The sequence below is a fragment of the Polypterus senegalus genome, chromosome 3, assembly GCF_016835505.1.
Source record: "Polypterus senegalus isolate Bchr_013 chromosome 3, ASM1683550v1, whole genome shotgun sequence".
Lineage (NCBI taxonomy): Eukaryota > Metazoa > Chordata > Cladistia > Polypteriformes > Polypteridae > Polypterus > Polypterus senegalus.
In genome coordinates this window covers 230,811,007-230,836,516 of record NC_053156.1, presented here as the reverse complement: position 1 = coordinate 230,836,516, position 25,510 = coordinate 230,811,007, and the positions used below count along the sequence as shown (strand labels likewise).

General features: G+C 38.2%; 1 protein-coding gene across 3 annotated transcripts in view; it reads right to left on the bottom strand.

Moving 5' to 3' along the window:
- Positions 1 to 22,134, bottom strand: part of LOC120525961 (immunoglobulin-like and fibronectin type III domain-containing protein 1) — a 105,700-nt gene extending 83,566 nt beyond the window's left edge. For all 3 annotated transcript variants that reach the window (XM_039748706.1, XM_039748708.1, XM_039748707.1), the window contains exon 1: positions 22,059 to 22,134. The gene's annotated coding sequence lies outside the window, so the exon portion shown is untranslated. The remainder of the gene's footprint in view (positions 1 to 22,058) is intronic.
- Between the last annotated feature and the right edge of the window lie 3,376 nt (positions 22,135 to 25,510).

Sequence of the window (25,510 nt, the reverse complement as noted above, 5' to 3'; positions counted from 1 at the left end):
AAAGCTGGCACCTTTGCCAATGCTTTAGCTCATAGGCTGCCAATTGGCGATCTCAGATGTAAGGTATTGTTACAATACCAATGGAATGATCAACAGATGCATTGTACTGTAAGACATAATGGCAATAAACTGAACTGAATTTATGGAAAAAAAGTTAAAGCACCTGTCAAGTAACAAATAGACAAATGAAATAGCCTAACAGCAGTGGAAAGTAAAAAAGTAACAAAAACCATTTTCATGGCAGCAAGAGATGTCACATCATCAGCTCTCTAGTTTGCTTCTAACTCAGTGTGCTTTTTTGCAGTGGGATAAGAGCCATGCAACACTCTTCCTCTTTGCTCTGGTTTAGTGAGAAAGTTCTCTAGAATGTTTTTATTTAATACTACAGAACATATTCTTCCATACTTCCTTCAGCTCACACTTAATTGTTTTAGAACAACTAAATCTCTCTAGCAGTAGCTGAGAGGTATCTTTAAAACATAATAACTCATAAATGTGCGCCTTATGTAGTTCAACTCCTACCCCAGTTGCATTAAAGGCAAGACAGATACCAAATGAGGATGAGCTGCCAGTTCAATACAGAGCTTATTTAGACATGCTCATACAACAAAACTGGAATACTAGTCACCAGTCAACTTAACACGGACATCTCTGAGATGGGGGGTGGTGGCGGGGGCCTAATCAGGCATGAAAGAACATGAAAATCCCCCTGCAGAATACAAGAAAGTGAGGAATCTGAATGCACAGTGCTGAACCTCTGTGAAAGAAGCATTAACCACTCGATCTGTTGTGTTTTCTTCACCAAACAACGCTTCTCTGTTACTTTTTAAACATGGAGAAACATTTGGCATGTTAAAAGTTCATTTACTTAGCCTTTTTCAAAAGTTTAAAATTATTAACATCATTATTTTTAAGTTTACCGCAACACCATGTTACTATTATTATTATTTACTTAGCACACACCTTTATCCAAGGAGACTTACAAAATTACAAGTTATAGTACATTCAAGAATGAAGATGCAAGCATCAAAAGCAACACAAGATAAAAAAATACAGCATACAGTATATAAAAAAATACTTTTTAAAAACCATGCTTATATTAAGTTTTTGTAAAAAGTAAAAAATAAGTCTCTCATACATCACTTGTAAAATAGAAGGTGGACTTTTTAACTTAATATAAGTGTGTTTTTTAAAAAGTATATATATATATACAGTATATATATATATATACTGTATATCTATATATATATATCTATATATATATATATATATATATATATATATATATATATATATATATATATGCAAAATATCCATGCTTCACAGCGAGAAGTAGTGTGTGAAAGAAGTTATGAAAAGAAAAGGAAACATTTTAAAAATAACGTAACATGATTGTCAATGTAATTGTTTTGTCACTGTTATGAGTGTTGCTGTCATATATATATATATATATTTATATATATATATATATATATATATATACTGTATATATATATAAATACACACACATATATATAAATATATACACAAATCAACATATATATACACATACATATACATACATACACACACATATACATATATACATACATACAGATAAATATACATATATATACACACATACACATACATACAGTATATATATACACATACATACATACACATACATACAGTATATATATACACATACATATACATATATACACACATATATATAAAGATATCCACATATATATATATATATATATATATATATATCTATATATATATATATATATATATATATATTGTGGACTGCGACCCAGACACAGGCAGACGGACATCTTATGTTCACCCAACACACTTTTATTTACAATATTTACAGGCTTTTTTGTGCACTCACACACCCCATTGCCTCCAGCACCGATTCCCCCAATGTCCAGGCCACACTCTTCTAGTGCCTTTCTCTTGGCCACCTTCCGTCCTCTCTCCAGCTCTGTCCTCTTTCACCCGACATCCAGCCTTGACTGGAGGGAGACGGCCCCTTAAATGGGAACCCGGATGGGCTCCAGCTGCTTACCGGCAATCAGTCCTGGTGTGGCGGAAGTGCTGGGCTCCAGGGTTCCTCAGGCACCGGGCACGTCTGGCGGTGGCCATGGGTCCCTACAGGGCTTCCAAGCCCTGTACCCAAGGCCCCCAACATAACCAGGATGGACGCCCCCTCGCGGTCTGGAGGAGGCACAAGCTGGAGCCCGGCCAGGGACCACAATATAAACATAAATACATACATACATATATATATACTGTATATAGCAAAATCCCCGCGTATACCACGTTGTCAGTTCAGCAGTCCGGTTGTAATATGACCAAGCTGTGCACTGAGATTACTTTTGAGAATGCAACGTCTAGTTTTGTCCAGGAGGAAAGCAATGTTGCCTCAAATCAATGGCAACCTTTTGTGGGGTGTGTCCCTGAGACTTATTAATTGTCATCACAGAGCAGAGCCTTACTGGAAATTTGAGGCATTTGAATTGAAATGGGAGATCAGAGGGTATAACGGTGATGCGAGGAATACATTCAGCGTGTGGCGCTCTGCTGTTTTTTTGTGTAGCTGCCTTCACACAGCTTCTCCGCTGCTTTATAAACGAACGCCATATAAGGCCGTCGTTTCTCCTTGTTTCGCGGTTCTGTACTGTTTTATTTTTTGTTTATTATGATTCTTATAGCTATTGTGTAGCTATTCGAGACTTACTGTACTGTTCAGGTACCCATTTCTTTTATTTAATCCGCGGCTTGTATACTATTTATTGATTCCCTTCTTTAGCTGACTGCCTGCTCATATAAGGCGCTCCACTGGCTTTTTGTGAAGCAGCCTTTACACAGCTTCTCCGCTGTTTTATAAACGAACGACATATAAAGCCATCCTCTTTCCTTGCTTTGCCAAGAAAGCTGCCTTTTTATTTAATCCATGGGTTCTCCACTGTTTTATTGTTCGTTTATTACGATTATTATAGTTCTCTTTATATATCACGTTGTCAGTTCAGCACTCCGGTTGTAATATGACGAAGCTGCGCGAGCTCACTCTTGAGAATGCAACGTATAGTTGTCCAGGAGAAAAGCAATCTTGCCTGAAATCAATGGCAACCTTTTGTTGGGTCTGTCCCTGAGACTTCTTACTTCTCATCGCGAAGCAGAGCCTTACTGGAAATTGGAGGCATCTGAATTGAAATGGGAGATCAGAGGGTATAACGGTCATGCAAGGAATAAATTGAGTGTGGAGAAACTCTAGAGACAGCGTGTGTATTAACTTGTGGATTTTTCTGTGAGTATTTGGTGGCAGCGTAACAAAGTTGCTTCCACAAGACCGCGTTAGCTACGAAGCTCAGCTCAGAGCGAAATGAGGTGAATGGGAGGGGAGAGGATGACGTCACTCCCCCACCCGCCTCAACTGTCTATCCCCCCACAAACACAGTCTCTCGGAATTTGCATAAGCACAGCCCTTCACCAGAAATTTTAACTTAGTTACAAAGTGATCAAAACTCACGTTTATACCCTGCGTCCTCTCATTAAACTTGTATCCCGCATTAGTCGTGGGCATGACAAACGCCAGCGGCAGCCTGTCTATGAACTTAATTTACACTTTAGGTTTACACCGTGCTTTGTTTCCAAAGTAGCTGCAGTCATGAATATGCTTGTATGCGTCACTGTGCATGACAAACGGCAGTGGGATCGTGTCTATAAACTTAATTTAAACTTATGGTTTACACCGTGCTTTGTTTCTGCAGTAGCTCCACTTATGAATATGCTTGTATGTGTCACTCGCTCGCTTCTTATTGCTTCGCTGTCTTCTCAATTGTATAATGCATGTTTTCTTCAGCTCTTTTTGGAACTCTTCCTTGTTTTCTACGTACTGCGCTCACAGTCAGTTCACATGATTATGTGGGAGGCGTGATGATGTCAGAAGAAACTCCGCCCCCCACGGCCATCGAGCTGAACTCCATTGCAATATATGGAGAAAAATAGGTTCCAGTCATGACCATTACGCGTAGAATTTCGAAATTAAACCTGCCCAACTTTTGTAAGTAAGCTGTAAGGAATGAGCCTGCCAAATTTCAGCCTTCTACCCACACGGGAAGTTGGAGAATTAGTGATGAGTGAGTGAGTGAGTGAGGGCTTTGCCTTTTATTAGTATAGATATACAGTAATCCCTCCTCGATCGCGGGGGTTGCGTTCCAGACCCCCCGATAGGTGAAAATCGCGAAGTAGAAACCATATGTTTGTGTGGTTATTTTTATATATTTTAAGCCCTTATAAACTCTCCCACCCTGTTAACATTATTAGAGCCCTCTAGACATGAAATAACACCCTTTAGTCAAACGTTTAAACTGTGCTCCATGACAAGACAGAGATGACAGTTCTTTCTCACAATTAAAAGAAAGCAAACATATCTTATCTTCAAAGGGCGTCATAAAGGCGCGTCAGGAGCAGAGAATGTCAGAGAGCTCGCAAAGAAAAGCAAACAATCAAAAATCAATACATGCTTTTAAGTATACAGAAGCACGCGATAAAGCGGCATTTTGTAGAGGCGTCCGTGTCCTCTGTGCAAACAGCCCTCTGCTCACACCCCTCCGTCAGGCAGAGAGAGCGAGAAAGATAGAGAGAAGCAAACAAGCACAGCGGGAAGCATATCTTATAGCATTGAGGAGTTTTAGTTAATATATAATACATGCTCTGATTGGGTAGCTTCTAAGCCATCCGCCAATAGCGTCCCTTGTATGAAATCAACTGGGCAATCAAACTGAGGAAGCATGTAACCTAAATTAAAAGACCCATTGTCCGCAGAAAGCGGCGAACCAGTGAAAAATCTGTGATATATGTTTAGATGTGCTTACATTTAAAATCCGCGATAGAGTGAAACCGCGAAAGTCAAAGCGCGATATAGCGAGGGATTACTGTATATATAATTTTCAACTTTTTAGTCCTGGGTTTATTTTAGTATAATTTTATAATCAAAATTTTATCACTTCCTTTAATATTTCTATCTGTTACTAGCGCCATCTATTCATGAAATCTTGAACTATTCTTCATATGAAAATTTCACTTCTTAATTAACATGGATTAATTGATCAATTAGTGAAACTGATTATTGATTCGGGTATTGTCATCAGAAGCGAGTAAGTGTGCAAAATTGCAAGTAATTTGGACAATAGGAAGTGGATTAAATATTGATTACAAGATTTGTACCAGACAACAAACAGGTGAAGTTAAAATAAGCATGGTAATAAAAACAAGCACAAGGGATTACAACAATTACATAATTATACCGGCAGCTAGACTAAGATAAAAATCAGTATCTTTAACTCTATGTCAGTGCAACAGCTACTACCCTGTAAGTGAGAATTTAAGCAGTTCCATACTATTGAATGAAAAGGTGCATGCACCTAATGAGTAAATTGGATGAAGTTTGAATAGCAAAAGGGTTTGGAGCAAGAAAGACGAAGCATTGTCCAGCCTTGGCATGTCTGGCAACAGAAGGGATGGTCAGAGAACAGGCAGAGAGAGTTTAGAGACCTCTTAAGAGGAAATAAGTGGAGATTGGGGATTGGAGATATTAAGGAGCAGGACCATTCAAAAAACGTTAGGCCATGACAAGAGTTTTGCTGGATCCTTCAGGCAACAGGAGAGGCCAAACCAGAGGAGCTGAAAAAAGAAACAGAGACCGTCAATTGAACAGCTGCACTCTGGAGTAGTTGAAAAGGTCTGATAATACCTAAAATAGGTTTCACCAGAAGGGAGTTGCAATATTCCAGCCTAGAGAGATCTAATGCCTAAACAAGGCGTTGCATGGCATAATTATTGAGAAATGGTCAAATCCTCTGAATATTATGAAGAAAGAAACAACAGTACTGGGCCATTAAAGCAAGGAGTGCTGTTCATGGCTATGGTTACTACACACATTTCAGGTTGCTAGAGCCAGTCCAGTGGAGGTCGCGGCTTGTGTTATCATCAGTGCAACAATATAAATAGTTGCCATTTTGATGTTCACACTGTCCAACTAGGTGGATTACAACAGACCTTATTTTGTGCATTACTTCTCAGGTTTATTTTTGGTTACGACCTTGCTTTGTTCTCTGACTTTGTTACTGTTTCTCCCTATTGGTTATAGTTTCTAGAAATCTTTGTAGTTAAGAGTTCTTACCAGGTGTGCCTCATTCTTTGACTTCTTCGTCTTTGTACAATATCTACAATGCTAAAACATCACCTATATATCTCCCACTTAACATTATTTATTTATTTATAGGGCTCAGGTTTAATAAGGTGATAGATACACTGTTGGGTAGACAAGGTTTACAAGCAGGTGAACAGTGAAATACACACAAATCCAGCTTTGAGCACCATGCATGAATAAAGGGTGTTCATCACATAAGTTCTAAAACAGGATGTCACCTAGTGAAGGTCACATTAGCTGAGTATGAGGCACTGTGTGGGCAAAGGAGAGGAACAAGGGCTTCAGTTGCTATATTTTGATGTCAAATGCCCATTTAAGCAAATATTTGAGCCGGTGTTTCCTAGGAAAGAAGGACAAAACTTGAAGGTGTGAGAAATTTGTATGTGCAGTCTAGGATGGCTATGGGGTGACATTTTTAACGCAATTCATTCTTTTTGTAATTTCATTTTTCTTATACTTAGAAGATGCTAAATGGAAAATCACTGCTTTTATCAGTAAAACAATATACTCATTTGTTGCACATGTCACACTTGTACTTCTGTGTAAATGGAAAATTTACATCCTATATAAAAAATGGGAGACATATATGTTAAATATCTATTTAAATGTCGAATATCAAGCATAAATTGAAAATGTCTGCTTTAAATAATAAATGTCAAACTTATTTGGTGGTATTTCACATAAGTGGCAAAAGTCAAGCACATATGGCTAATTGTCATGAATATGTCAGTCTTTCTGTTAAACATAAGTTACAATGGCTATTTTACTTACAAGCAGTATGTTAATGTGTTGAAAATGTAAGTACAAAAAAGGACTAGAATGGTTTGACTCACAGAAGTCAGTAGAATCAGCAACCAAAATAATAAGAACATGAGAGCTTAAAATCAAGAAGATTTGGAGTCAAGGCCAAAAGGCAAAAACTGGTCAGAGAGACTAAGTTTTCACACTCCAGGTAAAAATGGCATTGGTTTACACAAATGTATAAGTATTTCAAGCAAAAATGGAAGGCTGAAACCATTAAACCCCTTCCCATGACACAATCGCTAGCAAATTAAATTTAGAAATTTGTTTTAAATTGTTAAATAAACAATAATTATTTGGGGGTAATTATTCAAGAAAATTAGCAAGAGAGAAACATTAAGCACCAAAGAAAGAACAAAATTATGATTTGACAAATATTACCAAAGGAAAGCTTATAAATAAAACAGCATCCATAAAAAACAAGGGAAAGACAGCTAAGCAGCAGATAAATATTCTAATTACTATAAAGAAACACCCTTGAATATTTTATCTAGAAATTGTAAACTTTAAAATCATAATACTAAAGTATTAATTTTAAAAGGTTCCACTCATATAACATTTTGATGAGCCAAAATCAAAACTTGGAACATCCAGACTAAGCAAGAAATGAAAATCATCAATAACTTTCTCTGACAGAAGGGGCAAAGTAAATGCCCGAGGAAAGCTTAGGTCTGAGTGGATGCAATTGTTGTATTTCCCTCAGGTGATTGTGCCCCTTTATGCTGCAGAAAAAATACGAGCAGAATTGTGATAAAAAGCTAAAAGGAGTGGAGCCAATGACAAGGTCTAAATGAGGCTATAACAAGACAAGCTTACAGACTTACACTACTGAATATGTGGTTCACTTTTAAATAAGTTTCTTGCAGCTACAGGAAGCCAGTGGAGAGACCAAGTCAAAGAAGAGGGAAGAATGAAACAAGGAACAAAGCACACCAGTTGAGCTGTCACATTTTGGAGGAGCTGGAAAGATCTGGTAATAGCTGAAGGAAGTCCCACCAGAAGAGATATGCAACATTCCAGCTGACAGAGAACTAGTGCCTGAACAAGGAGTTGTTTGGCGTAATTACTGAAGAAGGGTCAAATCTTGTGTCATCATTGACAGAGCAATATAAATAGTTGCCATTTTGAACTTTCCACTGTAAAGCTTTGTGGATTTCTAAAGATCATTTTGTGTATTTTTCTCAGGATTTGTTTTGGCTTAGATCTTGCTTTGTTCTATAACTTCATTATGGTTTCCTCCTTTTGGTTTTGGTTGCAATAAAATATTTTTAGTAGCTCTTATTAGGTGTGCCCCTCTCATTCACTTCCTGGTTTTTGTACAACCTCTAACTAACTCCACAGTGCTACAACATCAGGTATGTACTTCCTACTGAACATTATTTATTCATTTAAGCTTTTGTGTATATTATTTGCAAAAAATGTTAGCAAAAGTAAAGTTGAACAACTTCAAATTTAAAAATGTAAACAAGGTGCTACTTGCTAACTGGGCAAGAATAAATAGAATGTGATGTTCTGAAATGCTGATGCTTATAAATAGGGCTTGAGTCTAGAAAGGTCATAGATGCACTGTACAGCAGTCAGGGTAGACAAGGAGATGAACATTCACATACACACAGATCCAGCTTTTTGTGTCATGCATGAGCACAGAGTATTGATCATATAAGTGCTATAGCAGGAGGTCACCCAGTGAAGAGTCATATTAGACGCGTATGCAGCACTGTGTGGGCAAAGGCATGGACAAGGGCTCCAGTTGCTATGCCGTCATCTAGCAAAGGAGAAGGAAGAAACTAGAAGGTGTGAGAAATATTAATGTGCACTCTAGGGTGGCTATGAAGTGATATTTGTAAAATGACTTTACTTTTCAAAACGCATTTTAAGCTAAAAGGGGAGGCTACAACCATTAAATCCCTTCCCATGAACCAATCATTAGTACATTTAATTTAGAAATTTGTTTTAAATTGTTAAATAAACAATAATTATTTAGGGATAATGTTTCAAGAAAATTAGCAAGAGAGAAACATTAAGCACTACAGAAAGAACACAATTATGATTTAACAAATATTATCGAAGGAAAGCTTATAAATAAAACAGAATTCATAAAAACCAAGGGAGAAAAAGCTAAGTAGCAAATAAATACTGTAATTTTTATGAAGGAAAAGCCTTAAATAATTTAGCTGGAATGTTTTAACTATTAAATCGTAAAGCTAAAATATAAATAAAACAACATCCGTTCATATGTTTTTAAAAGCCAAAAATCAAATAGTCAGACTATGCAAGAAGTTTAAATCATAAGTAAACTTCTCTGAGGGAAGGCAGCAAAGACAATGACACAGAATAGCTAAGGCCTAAGAGGATGCAATCCTTTTATTTCTCTCAGGTGATTGTTCTTTCATGATCTGCAGCACCTGAGGACCAAAAACCAAACAGAGGTCATGCCCCATTAGGCTGCAGAGAAAAAAAATAGGAGCAGAGACATGATAAACATTAAAAAGAAGTAGAGTCAAGGAAAAGGAATAAATGAGGCTTTGACAAAACAAACTTAATACACTACTGAATGTACGGTTCACAATTAAATAAGTGGGCCACCATGATTTTACAATGCATACATACATATAGGGCGGCATGGTGGCGCTGCTGCCTCGCAGTTAGGAGACCCGGGTTCGCTTCCCGGGTCCTCCCTGCGTGGAGTTTGCATGTTCTCCCGTGTCTGCGTGGGTTTCCTCCGGCGCTCGGTTTCCTCCCACAATCCAAAGACATGCAGGTTAGGTGGATTGGCGATTCTAAATTGGCCCTAGTGTGTGCTTGGTGTTTGTGTGTGTCCTGCAGTGGGTTGGCACCCTGCCCAGGATTGGTTCCTGCCTTGTGCCCTGTGTTGGCTGGGATTGGCTCCAGCGGACCCCCGTGACCCTGTATTCAGATTCAGCGGGTTAGAAAATGGATGGATAAAAATGCAGTGCTACTCAATACTCTTATAATTTTAAAAGAGCCACTTAAATGGTAGAAGACATGCAGGTTAGGTGGATTGGCGATTCTAACTTGGCCCTAGTGTGTGCTTGGTGTGTGGGTGTGTTTGTGTGTGTCCTGCGGTGGGTTGGCACCCTGCCCAGGATTGGTTCCTGCCTTGTGCCCTGTGTTGGCTGGGATTGGCTCCAGCAGACCCCCGTGACCCTGTATTCGGATTCAGCGGGTTAGAAAATGGATGGATGGATACATACATATATATATGTGCCCTCATACCAACCAACATACAAAATGATTGAACCAAATATGTCATCATATTGAGACTCTAAAAAGAAAAATATGTATAAATGACAAAAATAAATGTTGAAAAATTAAAAAATCACGATTAATGTGGATCAGCAAAATTCCCCCCTGTGTTTTCCTCCCCAAGTAAACTGTGTTCGCCTTTGGTCCTGTTCTCTGAGCATTTTACTTAAAATTTGCAATGCAGCCAGCCTAAATACTTTTGTTCCAGTGCCCCATGATGGTTTGTGAGACCAGCATGACATCACAACCTGGCTTTCATGAATGCAACTGTAAGCATAATCCACCTCACATTTTACGTCACTGACTGGCATTCTTCATGCATGCATGATGTCACCACACCAGTCTGATCTTCATCCTCCTTGCATTAAAAAAAAAAAGCATTTTCATTGGTGGGGTACATTAACTGACTGTTCTGAGAATATTATGAAAATATTTCATTTCGCTTCATAGATTCATTGTACATTATATCTTTACTGTGGGATTAAGCATGTTATGCTCCTCGCCATGTAGTGCAGATCAGGTACTTTCAGGCACAGCCCTCTAACCCTATCACACTGATCTCTCACTTCATAGACTCTCTGCATCTGCTGGTATGCCCCAGTATACATACATACACATGCCAGTACTATGAAAAGAACAGAGTAGCTCAAACCGATTTTCGAGTCCTCCCTGCTATGCACCTGGTCTATATAATGGAAGGCAGTGCTTGCTGAATGCATAAACAATTTGCTGTGTGGCATAGTGCATATTATAAACAAATCTTAAAGGATCTATCCCTGAGCCAGAAAATACACAAGATCCCGTTAATTAAAAATAATGAAAGATTTGTTACTGTTTAGGTGTTTCTATCTTTTTGATGGAAGAAACAATTGTGAAGCATCTGCACAGATAGATTGAATACACCTGGCATGTCCTTTTCATTTCTTATCTGTTTGTTCACATGCATGGCCAATCAGTACCCTGAAGATTGGAACTCTGTAAGGACAATGATAAGTTTGTGATAAAGTGAGGTCCATGACTGTTTGCCAGTTTACATAAATAATCGCAGCATTCCCGTCTTTGTGGGGAGAGGCGTGGTGGTGTGACAAGAGCAGTTTCCATGCGTGATGCAGGTGCGGGCAACCCAAATTGATGCCAGAATAAAAGGGAAGCGCGAGTGCGAGAGGGAGGGGAATTGAGAAAGAAAAAGAAAAGACAGGGGTTAAAGGGAGAAAGAAGGACAGAAGGCAGGACATGGAAGGAGCCACTAGGAACGAGCAGGAAGGAGCGGGCTTGACGGAGAGAAGGCAGGCAGCTGGGTTTGAGAGCTCCGTGAGTGGAGCGAGAGGCTGATGCCCATGAGCTGAAGAAGTGATCGCTCTGGCTGAGCAACTTAGGGAGCCAGAGCAATATGCATTAAAAGGAATGACTCATCGTAGAAGACCGGGAAGGCGTCGGAGATTGAGGAGGCTTGGGAGGAGAGCTCCAAAATGAGTGGCATAGGCATTGGAGTCCCAAGCCTAGGTCTAGAGATGCAGCCTTACTGTAGCCATGGGACAGCAATGACTTGGACCTGCGGAAGGTCAGCTGCATTTGTCAGTAGGGCGACTCCTTTGCTGCAAGGCCCATATGGAATAAGCAGGGAAGCTGCCAGTGAGGAAGAAGGCTCCAGTCTTTTTAATAAAGACAGTTTCCTGCCAGTTGATTTTAATCTTGTTTTAATGGATTTATTTATGTAATCATTTTAACCTCCACAGATACACCTTTTTATGGATTATTTATTTATGGAAACTACCCTATTTATTTTGGACATTGTTTGGATTTGTTGGGTTTTTAATAAAAGCACTGATCACTTTTAAAGCTTCCTGTTGCTACAGTACAAGTGTGGTTTGTCTTCATCTGCCAAGACATCAACTCGGTTACAGTACTGACGATATCAGGTTCAAGAGGCTCCAATTATAGAAGAGGCAGCAAGGAGCCAACCCGCACCATCACAATGTTCACTTTGTTATTGTTGGCTTGTGGCCTTTTGTTGGATTCTGTTTGTGGTTGTTGTTCCCTCTGCTTCAGCTTTATTTGGAAATGTTAATTTTATATGGTAAGATCCAGGTTAAAAAATAAATGTCTCAGTTCTATGGCAGATATTGACAAGGTATATAGTAAATGTTATTTTTGCATTACAAATATTTGATTTAAACAGTAAATGTCAAATAAAAATCGATTATGGCTACCTACTTATGAGGACCCTGATGAAGTTCTATAGGAGTGTGTTACCAGAAGCCATACAAAACTACTTCCTAGGATTAGCAGCCTGCTTCACACAAGGTATGAAGTGACCTTCTTTCTCCCTTTCCCTGGCTTTAACTGTTGTAGGATGACAGTACCTGACCAATTGCTGCATTCAGGTCTTACTTGTGATGATGAATGACAGTATGCTACAAATGAAAACAAAACTGGAGATTCAGTAAGAGCATGGACGGTCACATGATATACAGTAACATAACATTCTCTTAAATCTTAATCTACATCATTTAGGGCCACAGGGTCTGTGCTTTCGTAGCAGCATTGAGTATAAAACAAGAACAAACCAGTGGTGGGGTGACAATCCACTAAAATAGTTAATTAACTTTATGCATAGCTCTTTGGGATGTATTAGGAAACTGGATTACTCAAGGACAAAGCCTATACAGATCCAAGTATAACATGCCAACTAAACACAGACAGCCACAAGTCACTGGATTCAAATTTAGGATGTTGAATTCCTCAGACAGTAGAGCACTAATCAGTATGCCATTGTGCTGCCCTTGAATGGACAAAAACATACATAAATAAATACTTGTACACAGGACCAAGGAAAGCCACCCTTTTCTAATTTTGCCCTCAGTTTGATGGCACATCCTTTCAGTACCACCACTATTCAGCCTCAACATGAATAATCACATATTAAATAATGTTGTCATTTTACCACCATTACTCTGGCACAGGAGAGAAACAGAGGGGATTCATGGAGGTGTCAGGCAGCTGTACATAATTTATACAGCTGTAAAAATAAAAAGAAAACATTAATAATTATGAAGTTATTGTTGATCCATCTTCTTACTCTGCTGAACTAATTTAATTCCAGAAATTTGATACCACGATATCCCATGCCCTATCTTGCTAATTTAGGATTGTTAGTCAACCTAACATACGCTACTTTAGAATGTCTAAGAAACAAGGGAAAAAAGCAAATGAGAAGAGATCAGACAACTCAGCTGACTAGGCAAGAATAAACACTCCTCGAGCTGTAAAGTAGTAGCTGTGTAACTGATACAACTCGCTAAATTTTAATAAGTGTTTGCTGCTAAGTTAAACAAATGCTATTTTGTCAAAAAAAAACATTAATGCACATTGTAGAAATGTAGAACAGTTAAATTCTAAGCCAATTTTGGAGGTAGATGTTAGGGAACTTAAAAAATTTAGGAGGCATTAGGAGATAAAAAGTTAAGGACCATCTATTGGCTAATAATTCATAGCTGGTAGGACACACTATTTCCAGCAGATGGCAATAAATAACCATGGCCTGTGAGAAAAATACAGTCCAGAGTAGCTGAAAGCTATGTTGTACTGTGGGAGCCATCATTTTTTATCAACTTTCTGGAATATCAATGGACGTTATCGTAGAGGACGGATTGTAATGAACCTCTGTAAAACTAAACCAAAAAAGATATTTTCAAGCATTTTATTGCTAAGCACTTGAAATAGAGATTCTGCCGTGGGCATCTCCTGAAGTGGGGTTTAATTGTTCTTAAGTCTGTACTGATTTGGTGAAAGGATCCAGACACATAAAGCGGGCAACAATAGAAAGGGTTTAGCACAAAAGCCCAGTGGTTTGATATACAGGAAATGATGCATCCAATATTCATGATTAATCATCATCACCGTCATGGCTTGCACTACAGTCCATTTAGATCTTTAACATCCAGAAAAACACTTCTCCAGTCTTTTTGTTTTCAGTTCTCACCCTCTAATTCCCAATCACCGCTCATCATACATATTCCTCCAACTCTGTCCAGCCAACTTTTATTTTACTTACTTCAATGCTGTCTTCCTGGTCTAACCTGAAAGATTTAATTCACTACCTTTTCTTTTGCCATTTTTTGCATGTGCTCTTTTTATTTCTGTCATCATTCAAACGTCTCCACATAACCTCCCCAGTTGTTTAATCATCCTTAATTTCCAAACCCTTCTGAATATTCACACTTCCATAGTTCCTCCTCTAAATTATGTAGAAAGTTTTTTTGTCAGTGTACGTCTCAGAACAATATGTCACAATTGGTCTTATTACAAATTCATAAATTCTTACTTTTTCTAATTTACTCACTGTCTTAGATTTTAAAATAACAGCTGGCCTTTCAATAGTCTGCTGATAAAAAGAAAGAGAGAACAATGCTAAGATGTAAGTAGAAACAGACCAGGAGATCGGCATGTCTTTAACAAAGAAACTGAACATAAAACAGGTTTCTCAAGAGACTGTGATTTGTAAAGAAAACTAGACAAAGTTCAAGGAGTCATTAGCTAGAGCACTATTACTCAACAGGAGCCAAAACACTAAAATGGAGAATCAGGATGAGATGAGAAAGCTAGAAATTGTAAACTGGAATGTAAGAACATAAATTAATAAACCACACACACTCACTTCTTAAATCCATAATCTGAGACAAAATGGTGCTGGTACTTTGTTGGAATTTTTTACCAAGACTTCATGATTCAATCTGACAATGTCTTTTAGCAACCCTTTATCAATCCACAGAAATTATAAAATGGTGGTGTGATGCACTTAAATTAAATAGAAGAAAATATATCTTTTCAGGCAAGGAAATATAATTAATTCACAAACATGAAAATTAAGCTTTTGAAATAGTAAAGTTTCATTAACTGAGATTTTAAATTACTTCAGCAAAAGAAACTTCTAATGGGTCAAAACAGGTTTTTTAATTCCTATCACTATTATGGCAGCAACACATAGGCGTGACTTGGCATCATTGTATCATTCCTATTTAAGATGGTGGCATGCAGCTTTGTATAATATCATAAGTCACTTGTCTTCCCTTGTAATTCATTTTAATGCAATAAATTCAAGGTTCTAGCCTTCAAGTCCTATCTCTAAACTGAAGAGTTCATGTTGTACAGCCCACATCCTCTAGTAAACACATCAGGGCCAATAGAGTAAGCTCTTCAGTCAGAAACAGGCCTGCAGCACCTGGCACAATCTCCCACTACAAACAGCAATATTTTTCTGGATAAATAATTTCATTAAGCATATAATGAAAACTGAAAAAATGCTTAAGAAGACAAAGTCTAGGGTTGTTACAAACATTTTAAAAATTAGTTGCATTTCTGAGCTTCTTATTTATTTTGCATAGCATGTGGTGTAGGTTGTGCCTCACTAGCCCTTACAGCAATGGACAATTCAGAAATTCCACAGCTATATCTTTCTTTCTCACCATTTTCCCTTAAAGCTAGTTATACAGTATATATTCTCTTCCCTAGGAGAAAAGGAATACATCACTTAAGATGAAATTACTCAGACCAGGGGAAATTTCTCCACCTCAGGAGAAATGCATCAGATTTAAGAGGGGATTCCTAGAAGGAGGAGGGTTCTCTCCACACAAGAAATTATTTAAGAAAGAGTGAATACTTTGGACAGGGACATACTCAAATGACAGGGGACTGCTAAACAGTGGGTTAGATTGAATATCTCAGACAGGTTAGGGAATCATCAGATGACAGGTTGAAGGGAAGGCTCAGACTAGAGTTTAGAGAGAGTGATTCGGATTTACTTTGTGAATATGAGCGTGAATTATGGAAAGATGATTCCCATCTACCTAGGAACTCTACATTGGAAAATGAAATGTGTTATGAATTCTCAAAAGATATATAGATATATCTTTCAGTATGTAAAATATATGTAGTTTAAGAATGTATTTTTAAGATTATATACAATGAAACATACTGTATTTCACTTGATACCCATAGAACGAGGCTATATACAGTAAGTGGCCCCATTAACAGAGTAAGAAGGGGTGCTGACACTGCATTGTGAGAAAGCACTTTATCCTGCATCTTCCTGCTGCTGAGGACTGTCAACCTGTGTGGGTGGCCTCCAAGGAGTCTTGGACGTGGACCCTACCATTGGGTCAGCTCTGGGTAGTTGTTTTTAATGCAGGGTGGAATCTGATCTAAAAGTTCTTCTTTGAAGAAGGTCAGTGATGTCTGGCTGTTAAGGTCCTCCATCCCTTCTCCTAGGCCTGGAGACAGGTAGGAACCTAGAGATAAGTGCCCACCTGATGGTGTGGAGGGGAAAGAGGCCACTGGTTTAGAAGAAGGTCTTGAGAGACAGGAAGGATTACAGCTGGACAGAGTAGTCGACCAGTTGCATTGATTTTAGATAAGGACAAATACACTTATACAGTAGCTAGTTACAGCATGGCAAAGCTGTTTAGTGTTGTGTATGTACACATGCATTACTACCTTTCTTGTACACTAACCTGTGTATATTAAATCTTCTACTAAATCTCAGCATTTACCTTAATTTCTGACTATTCTGCTCTTATTTTTGGGTCTGCTCTACCCCTGAAATGTCACATATTCTATTTGATTATGTAACTTGTATAAATGTGTATAAACAAATTCCATCCATCCATTATCCAACCTGCTACATCCTTACTACACAGTGCTGTGTCTGTGGGGGGTTTCTTTCAGGCACCACAGTCTTCCGAACACAGCACCGGAGACATGTGTGTCAGGCTCAGTGTACTGTATGTGCAGTATGAATAAGCGTGTCAAGCTCAGGGTTGTTTCTGTCCTTTTCAGTCCAGTACACTTGGACCTCCATAGCCCCAAATTGGACTAAGTGGCTTTGGGAATGTTATTTATGTATATAAATATGAATGAGTAATGTTCACTGAAAAAAAGAAAATCATCTCCATATTTCATATTTTCTTGTCATACTCACTGACTTGGAATATAATGGCTCTCATTTTGTTTACAATTTAAGAACAAGTAAATATTAAGAATTATGTTGATTCAAACCAACACAAGTTCATTCAATTCAAATGTTATATTTAGTAGCTCTTTCCACTCAGAACTCATTTTTTACAGATTATGTCTAACATTACTTCATTTTGTGATTCTTCAGAGGAAACCTGCTGCCCCACCCTCAAACTACTCAACTGATTTCATCAAGTCATGTTTCTCAGGGAATATTGGTAGAAATGGTACCTTAATCAGTCACACTTTGTGTCCTTCCATCTTTTATGAAAACCTCATTTAGAAAAAAAATATACTTATATGGTTTTCCCTTATATGTTAAAATAATAACTAATAAAATCCTGTTATTTTCCATTGTAACAGCAACAGCAGGGGGTTGCCATCTCTGTTGGCAACTGATCCTTTCTGAGGTTTATGTATCCTGCTGCAGACAAAGGTGCGGTGACAGCTCCATGTGCTCAGGTTGTTTCTGCAGAGTGGGAGCCTGAGCTGCCCGGGAAGGTGAGAAATTCAGCTGAAATACAAAGCAGCTCTGGCCTTTGCTCTGCCGAGTTCATTATGCGTGACTGGTGCATGTGTTGGTGGAAGGAATCCAATGTTGACAAATTTGGAGTGACCTGCAGACTTGTTAACTTCTCCACTAAGTCTTGAAGCTCCAGCCAATGTTGTTGCCCGTGCGGAGGCTTCTGAGGGCCTTGAATAGTATGTGCCATACAGTTGTTAGCAGCTTGTAACTGTGCTTCTCCACCTCAATGCTATTCCATTGCATACCGTGTTGTTTTGACAAACATACACCTACTCTACACATACACACAGCATGCTATAATCAAGATATTTTAGATGTTAATATAAAAACAAATGGAAAAAATAATTAAGTCAGAAGTAGTGTGCTTTTTATCTTCATGTTAACAAAATACTTCTTTATGTTAAGAAAAGCCCATCTCAGTCAAGTAGCCATTGTGCTTGACATAGCTATTGATTTAGGCAGGACTACACTGTGGGCATTCAAGGTCTAAAAAAACAGATAAAAAAAAATGAGTTTGCATATAATTTATACATTTATTTGGTTAGATCTTTAAACACTGATGAAACAGAATCAACTATTAAAGTCAATCTACATTGAGTAAATTCTACCATTTAAGTGGCTCTTTTAAAATTATAAGAGTATTGAGTAGCACTGCATTTTTATCCATCCATTTTCTAACCCGCTGAATCTGAATACAGGGTCACGGGGGTCCGCTGGAGCCAATCCCAGCCAACACAGGGCACAAGGCAGGAACCAATCCTGGGCAGGGTGCCAACCCACTGCAGGACACACACAAACACCAAGCACACACTAGGGCCAATTTAGAATCGCCAATCCACCTAACCTGCATGTCTTTGGATTGTGGGAGGAAACCAGAGCGCCCGGAGGAAACCCACGCAGTCACGGGGAGAACATGCAAACTCCGCGCAGGGAGGACCCGGGAAGCGAACCCGGGTCTCCTAACTGCGAGGCAGCAGCACTACCACTGCGCCACCGTACTGCATTTTTATTAAATCCTAATTGCATATTTTAAGGGAGCATTAAACTGAATAGAAGATATTAGGATAAATACATATATTTTTATGCAAGAATTAATATAAACTTTATTCATTAAAATAAGTTGTTAATTGACAATTACAGTGTAAAGTGAAAAACAGAAGCCATAGTGGTACCCTTTACAACAGATCTTGGAAAACAATGAATTACTAAACACTGCGTGCATTCTAAAGCATGTATTGTCACCCCAAACAATGCTGATATTCATTTAAATGCCCTGAAGTACTGCCATTGCTCACTGGGTCCTGTGCCAGGGATTTCTGATAAATTTGATTAACTTAATTAAATCTCAGCTGTTTCTTCTGAAAGCTCTTCTGTTGACTTCTGCCAAATGGATAAAAATATTAAACAACGGAAGCTGTGCCAGGAAAATAGCTTATTTAAGATATTACTTATGAAAGGAATGCAAATGCATTAAAAAATCAAATACACAAACATGATCTAATAATGCATCCTGTTAAGGAAATGTGCATTGTATTTGTGCGTGGTTTAATGAATATCATGACATACTGTACGTATTTTTAGAATGTGTCTGTAAAAAGATTTATGCACTTGATGTACTCTATCTATCTATCTATCTATCTATCTATCTATCTATCTATCTATCTATCTATCTATCTATCTATCTATCTATCTATCTATCTATCTATCTTTTCCCCAGATTCATGTGCTGATCCAAGGCCAGGATCCTATCTGAGGCTTGCCAATGGCCACACACCCAGGTTGAAGGACTTTAGTGATGGAGGAGTGGTCTTGTACACTTTCTGTACCCCTACTTCTACACTGTCAGGAGCTGCTTACCCAGGGAGTCCTACCTCTTTCTGACAGTTCTAGGCCATCTAAGTAATGTGTTCCACTCAGGTCTGGATGCATCATTTCTGAAAACACATAACAATTGGCTACATTGAAAGCTTTTCAATTTTTTTTTCTTTTTGCATTTCATATTTCTCTAAAAAGGTCAAATCTGTATCAATTGACTGGTAATGTAAGGTAAAATTTTAATACGGTAACTTTCTGTTTCACCCTCTAGCCTAATAGGTAGCTTACAGTGATGAGAACAGCACAATCATAATCATACAATAATAGTGCCATAAACTATTAACATATTGTAACATTTGAGTCCGGACATGAGAGGGACACGCTCCTCAGTGGGCAGCACCATTTATACATGAGGCCCCTGGAGAATAGTGCAGCAAAAAGGTTGCCTGTGACTGCGAGTGATTGGAGTGAAGCAAAGCTAGGCAACCTGCAAGACTAGACAAAAGGACAAATCAGCTGGGAGAGTGAGGTGCCATTGAACATGTGGACACCACCAGGTGGAGGCACGCTAAAGAAATCCAGTCTTCTGTGGGTCAATGTCCAGCAATTAGTGTAAAGAGGTTGACCAGACTACCTTGCACCCCCATAATGTCCTGGCAGATGTTAAACCTCGAGGTCAAGGTTTTTCAGAGGAGAAGTCAGTGTAGTACCTCTGGTTCAGGACCCGAGAAGGACATGCTCCTCAGTTGGTAGGTAACTGTCTGAAAATCAGGAATATTTGGAGAAGTTGACTAAAAAGCAGCCCCGGGAACAGCAAGTAGAGAGAGGGCTCAAATATGACATTAAGAAAGCACTTTGGACACATCTCCTGGCTGCTAAATCCCATCGACTGACATGCGAAACCACCACTAGGTAGAACTTGGAGCTCAGATAGCTGGGGAATAGTTCAACAGGCAGTTTGTCTATGACCTCGACTGAGGGGATTGAGGAGGAGCTGGGTGGCATACATTATCAGACAAAGGTATAAATCAGCTGGGATAGTGAGGTGCCATTGAACACCTGGAGATGTGTTGACGAAAGCCAAGACCATTTCCAGGACCACTCTCCAGAAATTGGTGTAAAGAGACTTTTTCACCCCACTTGGTCCCTTAAATAAACCGACAATCTTAATACAATCATTGAATTCAATGAAGTCAAAGTATAACAGCTACTTTAAACATTAACCTCATAATTAGTGTTTAGTTTGTTTTCATTAACCAATGGAAATAACCCAGTATCATCACCCAGTTGAGAGACCAGGAGTAAATATGAAAAATGCCATCAACAAGTTTATTTGGAAGATGCTTATACTTTAAGTTAAATCAGTCTTTAGCAATGCACTCAAAGCCTGGAGCTGCACTCCTGTCACTGTGTTAAATTTTATTTTGCCATGTCAGTGTTTCCTATCCTATTCCAGTTTGAGGATTATTATTATTATTAATCATAATGCCATTATTACTGTTGGATTATTACCTACACTGTAGCCTATGATTTTTTTGCTCCCTCATCCCCCAATGTTTATGCCAAAATCACCACCCATGAGGATACTGTACATATTATAGAGGTTTAACTATTGTACTCAGTGTAGCGTGTTTGTGTGGGCTTAGGGGATTTTTTAAAAGCAGCACAGAGTTAACAGTTTAAAATTCCTCTGGGTCTTACTTTGCAGAACACCTTGTAAGTGTTTGCTCAAGGAAAGTGCTTTATAGTCTTTTTTTGGTTCTTCCTTTGCTTTGAAAAGCACTTTAAGAAGGTGAAACAAGCTCTATAAAATAAAGAAAGACTGACAAATTGATTTTAAGAGATTTCCTCTCTCGGGTCTTTCTTAGTTATCTTTCTTCTTTCACCTGCTTCTGGAAAAGCTCAGGTGACTCTTCTTTACACTTTCCTTCAGGAAGGTCACACACAATATGTGACTTTATAAAAGTGTTTTATGCAAGGATATTTTTGTTCCCCTCTAGGCACTAGATCTTTAAATCATTAAATACTCCTGTGACGTCTGGATGTGAATATGACATTATTTTTTTCTACTACTTCTTTATGCTTCTTTCTGTTATGCTTTACTTATCTGTAAATGTCTTTATCTTGTCTGCAAGTTTTTTTTCTTGATTTGATTCAGTCTCTCCAGTACTCCTTGTAAATGCAAACTCATATTCTTTGGATATTTAGAGCTTTATGTGTTTTGCTAGGAAACCCGATTGAATAAGCAGTTCAAATAGCTGCCGGAAATATAAGAGAACTCAATAAAAAAAAAACAAACACACTGAAAAACTGCCAAAAATGGAAGATAAAATTAACAATATATTTTTCTTCTTCATCATAAATTATATTTTGCACATTCAGTTTATGTGAAAGCTTGAGTCATTTAGAAGAGAGAAAGATTCCACTTACTTTGTGCTCTGTGTTGTCTGAAAGGGAAGCTTCTGTGTCAGTTCACTCCTGACAGAGTCTGATAGCTGCCTGTCTTCTCACAGAGTTATTACCTAATAAAATGTGGCAGCCCCACCTCTTACGTCCTCTGTACCAATGACTGTCCCAAGTACATCTGCTCAGTTCATGTTCCTATTTGGCACAACAAACCCTTTCCTTCCTGATTTTCTTAATAGATTGGGTACTGACATCTAATGACAGATCTAACACATCTTAATTGGGGGCACATTCTGTAGTTGCAGTATGAATATAATCATCGACTGAGATAAAAATCACAATTAAATCTTCCAAGCATGAGAACATTGGCATATTAGTAAATAAAAATCAAGTTCGTCATAATATTGGAAATTCAATAATTCAATATAGTGAAAGTTCAGTTACACATTATTTAATCGCCATTGTCATTCTATTTCTCTTCTGCAAAGGGCTACAATTTGTAATTCTTTATAGTGGAGCTGCTCTGATTTTGGATTACACCAGAACCTTGGAAGTTGGGGTAATTCCAAAAAATAAAAGTAGTGCAAAAATTTAAAGTATTATCTCTTTATAAAGCCACAACAACAATAGCAATAATTATCATTATGATTATAATCTCTATATATATCGAGAAGAAATGCCATCTCTTTGCTTGTTCGTCCCTTATGCATTTGACCATGGTCTAAACAAATGCAGTGAAACCTTCACAGTGCATCCTGTCACTCGAGAAAAGGTCAAGGAGTATGTTTTGGTGAAAAAAATTGGTCATCTGCAACATGTCCATCTATATATCTGACCATTGAGACTGCAGCTTTCAACAGTACTGAAGAACATTATGAGCAACTACAAAATGTATGGTTTTAAAGGATTTTTGGCATTTTGTTAGCTTTCTGAGCTTGAATGTGCAGTCTCAAATTTGTTTGTTTGAGAAAATTACCATTTGCAAAGAAAACTAACAAAATATCTACACTTTGGGGAAAAAGCTAAGATAGGAGCTTCCAGAAGCTGTGAATTTGAATTTGAGGTCTATTTATACTAAATTGAAATGTTTAGAGTTTCCAGTGTGTCTTGCCATGATATTTAATGTCCATCTGTGAAACTCAAGAAAACTCTGTTAAAGGTGATGGCATTAACCCAGGGACTTGTTTTTTTTTTTTTATTGTTTTAATGCAGGAAGTGACATCCTTCACATGTTCTACTACTCTGTGACGACTAGTGCAGTTTTCTAGGCTGTGGTGTGCTGGGCTGGTAACATCACTGCAAGAGAGGCCCGCTGAAAAAACAGGGCAACTAAAAAAGCAGGCTAATATATGGGATGTACTCTGGGCCCCATGGAGGTAAGGAGAGAATTAAAAGAAAACTGAATACCATTATGAAAAATGCTACACATCCTCTTTGTGACACACTAACACTAAGGACTTTCAGCCAACAAATCATTCAGGACATGTGTGTCAAGAAACGCTACTGGGGCTCCTTTCTACCAACAGCAATACGTCTGCATAATGCTTCACTGTGACTGGGACAACCATGTCAGTTTTCTTTCTTTTTAATTTTCTTGCTTTATAGTCATTCATTGTGTGTTCAGAGCAAAGTGTGTTGATTAATTTATTAATGTTTATTTACTTATCTACCTATTCATTATTTATGTATTTAAAGAAATTCTGTAAAAAGCCTAATTTCCCCCTGGGGAAAAAAAAGGTTCTATTTATTGCTTTTCTTACAATTGTCTTATAATATGCAAATCGGTGAATAGGAAGGATTTGCTGTACCTGGAAGTACCTTCCTTCTGTGAGAAATTTATTATTGCAATCTGAAATGTTTAAAAACAGGTTATCTGTATTGTAAAGCAGGTTTATATGCAATATCTTCCTTTTTCATAAAGATGAATTCTTTCCAGTTCCAACACTTGAACTTGCTAAGTAAAGACGAAAGTGGCCCATAAAGAGTACGTAGAGAGGGGGCACAGATACAACATTTAGAGAGTACTTTGGATGTGTCTCATGGCTGCTAAAACCCATCAACCAACATTCCAACTCTTGAACATGCCAACTAAATGATGTCTCTGGATTAATGCTGGCACCCTTACCAAAGTTTTCTTGATTTTTGCAGATGGTCATTGCAAAATTAAATTGCACTAGAAACTGTAGACATTTGAATTTGTGGCAAATGGACGCCAGATTCAAACTCACTGCTCTCAGCTTTTTACCCAAAAGTGTAGATATTTTGATACTTTTCTTTGCACCTGTTTTGTGATTCCCATAGTCTAATCGCACCTATTTATAAATAAGTTCCTTGGCAATGGCAGAAAAAAAAAACGAGAAGCGTATCACACATGAGCAACACATGATATTGAGCAATAACAGATCTGCGATGCCCTTAGATGTCCAGGGCTGCACACACGGCACACTGAATGGTTCAGCATGTGTCTACCCAGTGCTGAGTGGAGTTGGTAAGCTGTTGAGCCCAATTTGTGATGGGGGATAAGGGCTTGCAATTATTCCTCACAGATGAGAAATTCCCAGTAAGTGTAAGTTGTAAGCGTGCACTGATTAAGTCGGTGTCCTTTCTACATGCCACCCATAGCTACTACCATTTGGATGGTTTAGTAAGGTCCTGGGATCAGCCCAATTGTGATCACTTGTGGCGTCTGGTGGATTGCCTAGAAGACGATTGAACTTGACTACAGAGGAAGTAAAAGCAACAAGGTTTCTGTAGGTGAAACAGTGGAAAGATCACTACCAAGCCATCAAGGGTGAATTAATGCTCCATCTGATCCTAACTCCATTTTTGTCATAGGCTCAGTGCTTCAGTATTCACAAAGCTTAAAGAGGAATTATCATATAATAATAATAATAATATAAGAATGGTTCCAATACACTGTGTCCCTTAAATGGAGTACGTAACTTCAGTAATAAAGTAAGAAACCATAGATAGGAATGAACAGGAGGACTCAGAGTTAAAAAAGGAGAACCTTAATTTTAATATGTAAACGAAAGCAGACTATAATAAAAAGACTGGAGGCAATGTATAGAATATCTGTGACCCAGATGTCAAGCTATACTAGGAAAGAGTTATGGGTAGAAGGACAACATGACAGAGAAGATGCTCCTCGGGTCTTTCTTCAGATGGAAACTCCCCCTACAATAAAGTAAACAGTCCCTCCAATAACTAAAGCCAAGTCGAGTCGGGGAGGTACATTTTCAGACAACTTGGTTCAACTGTAAGGACTTCTGCCTATTTCTCAGATTACAAGGAAGAAGCAGAGTTGAGAGACAGTGCGCATCACTTTGTGATTAACTGCCAAGGCCTGAGGTTCAGATTTCACCCTAACGTGCTAGGAGTATAAAATCAGGACATGAAGATCTGGTACTGGAGTGGAAGGAGTATGCTGTGGAAAAGGTATATGAAACCTGAACGCATCATAAATAAAAGTGATG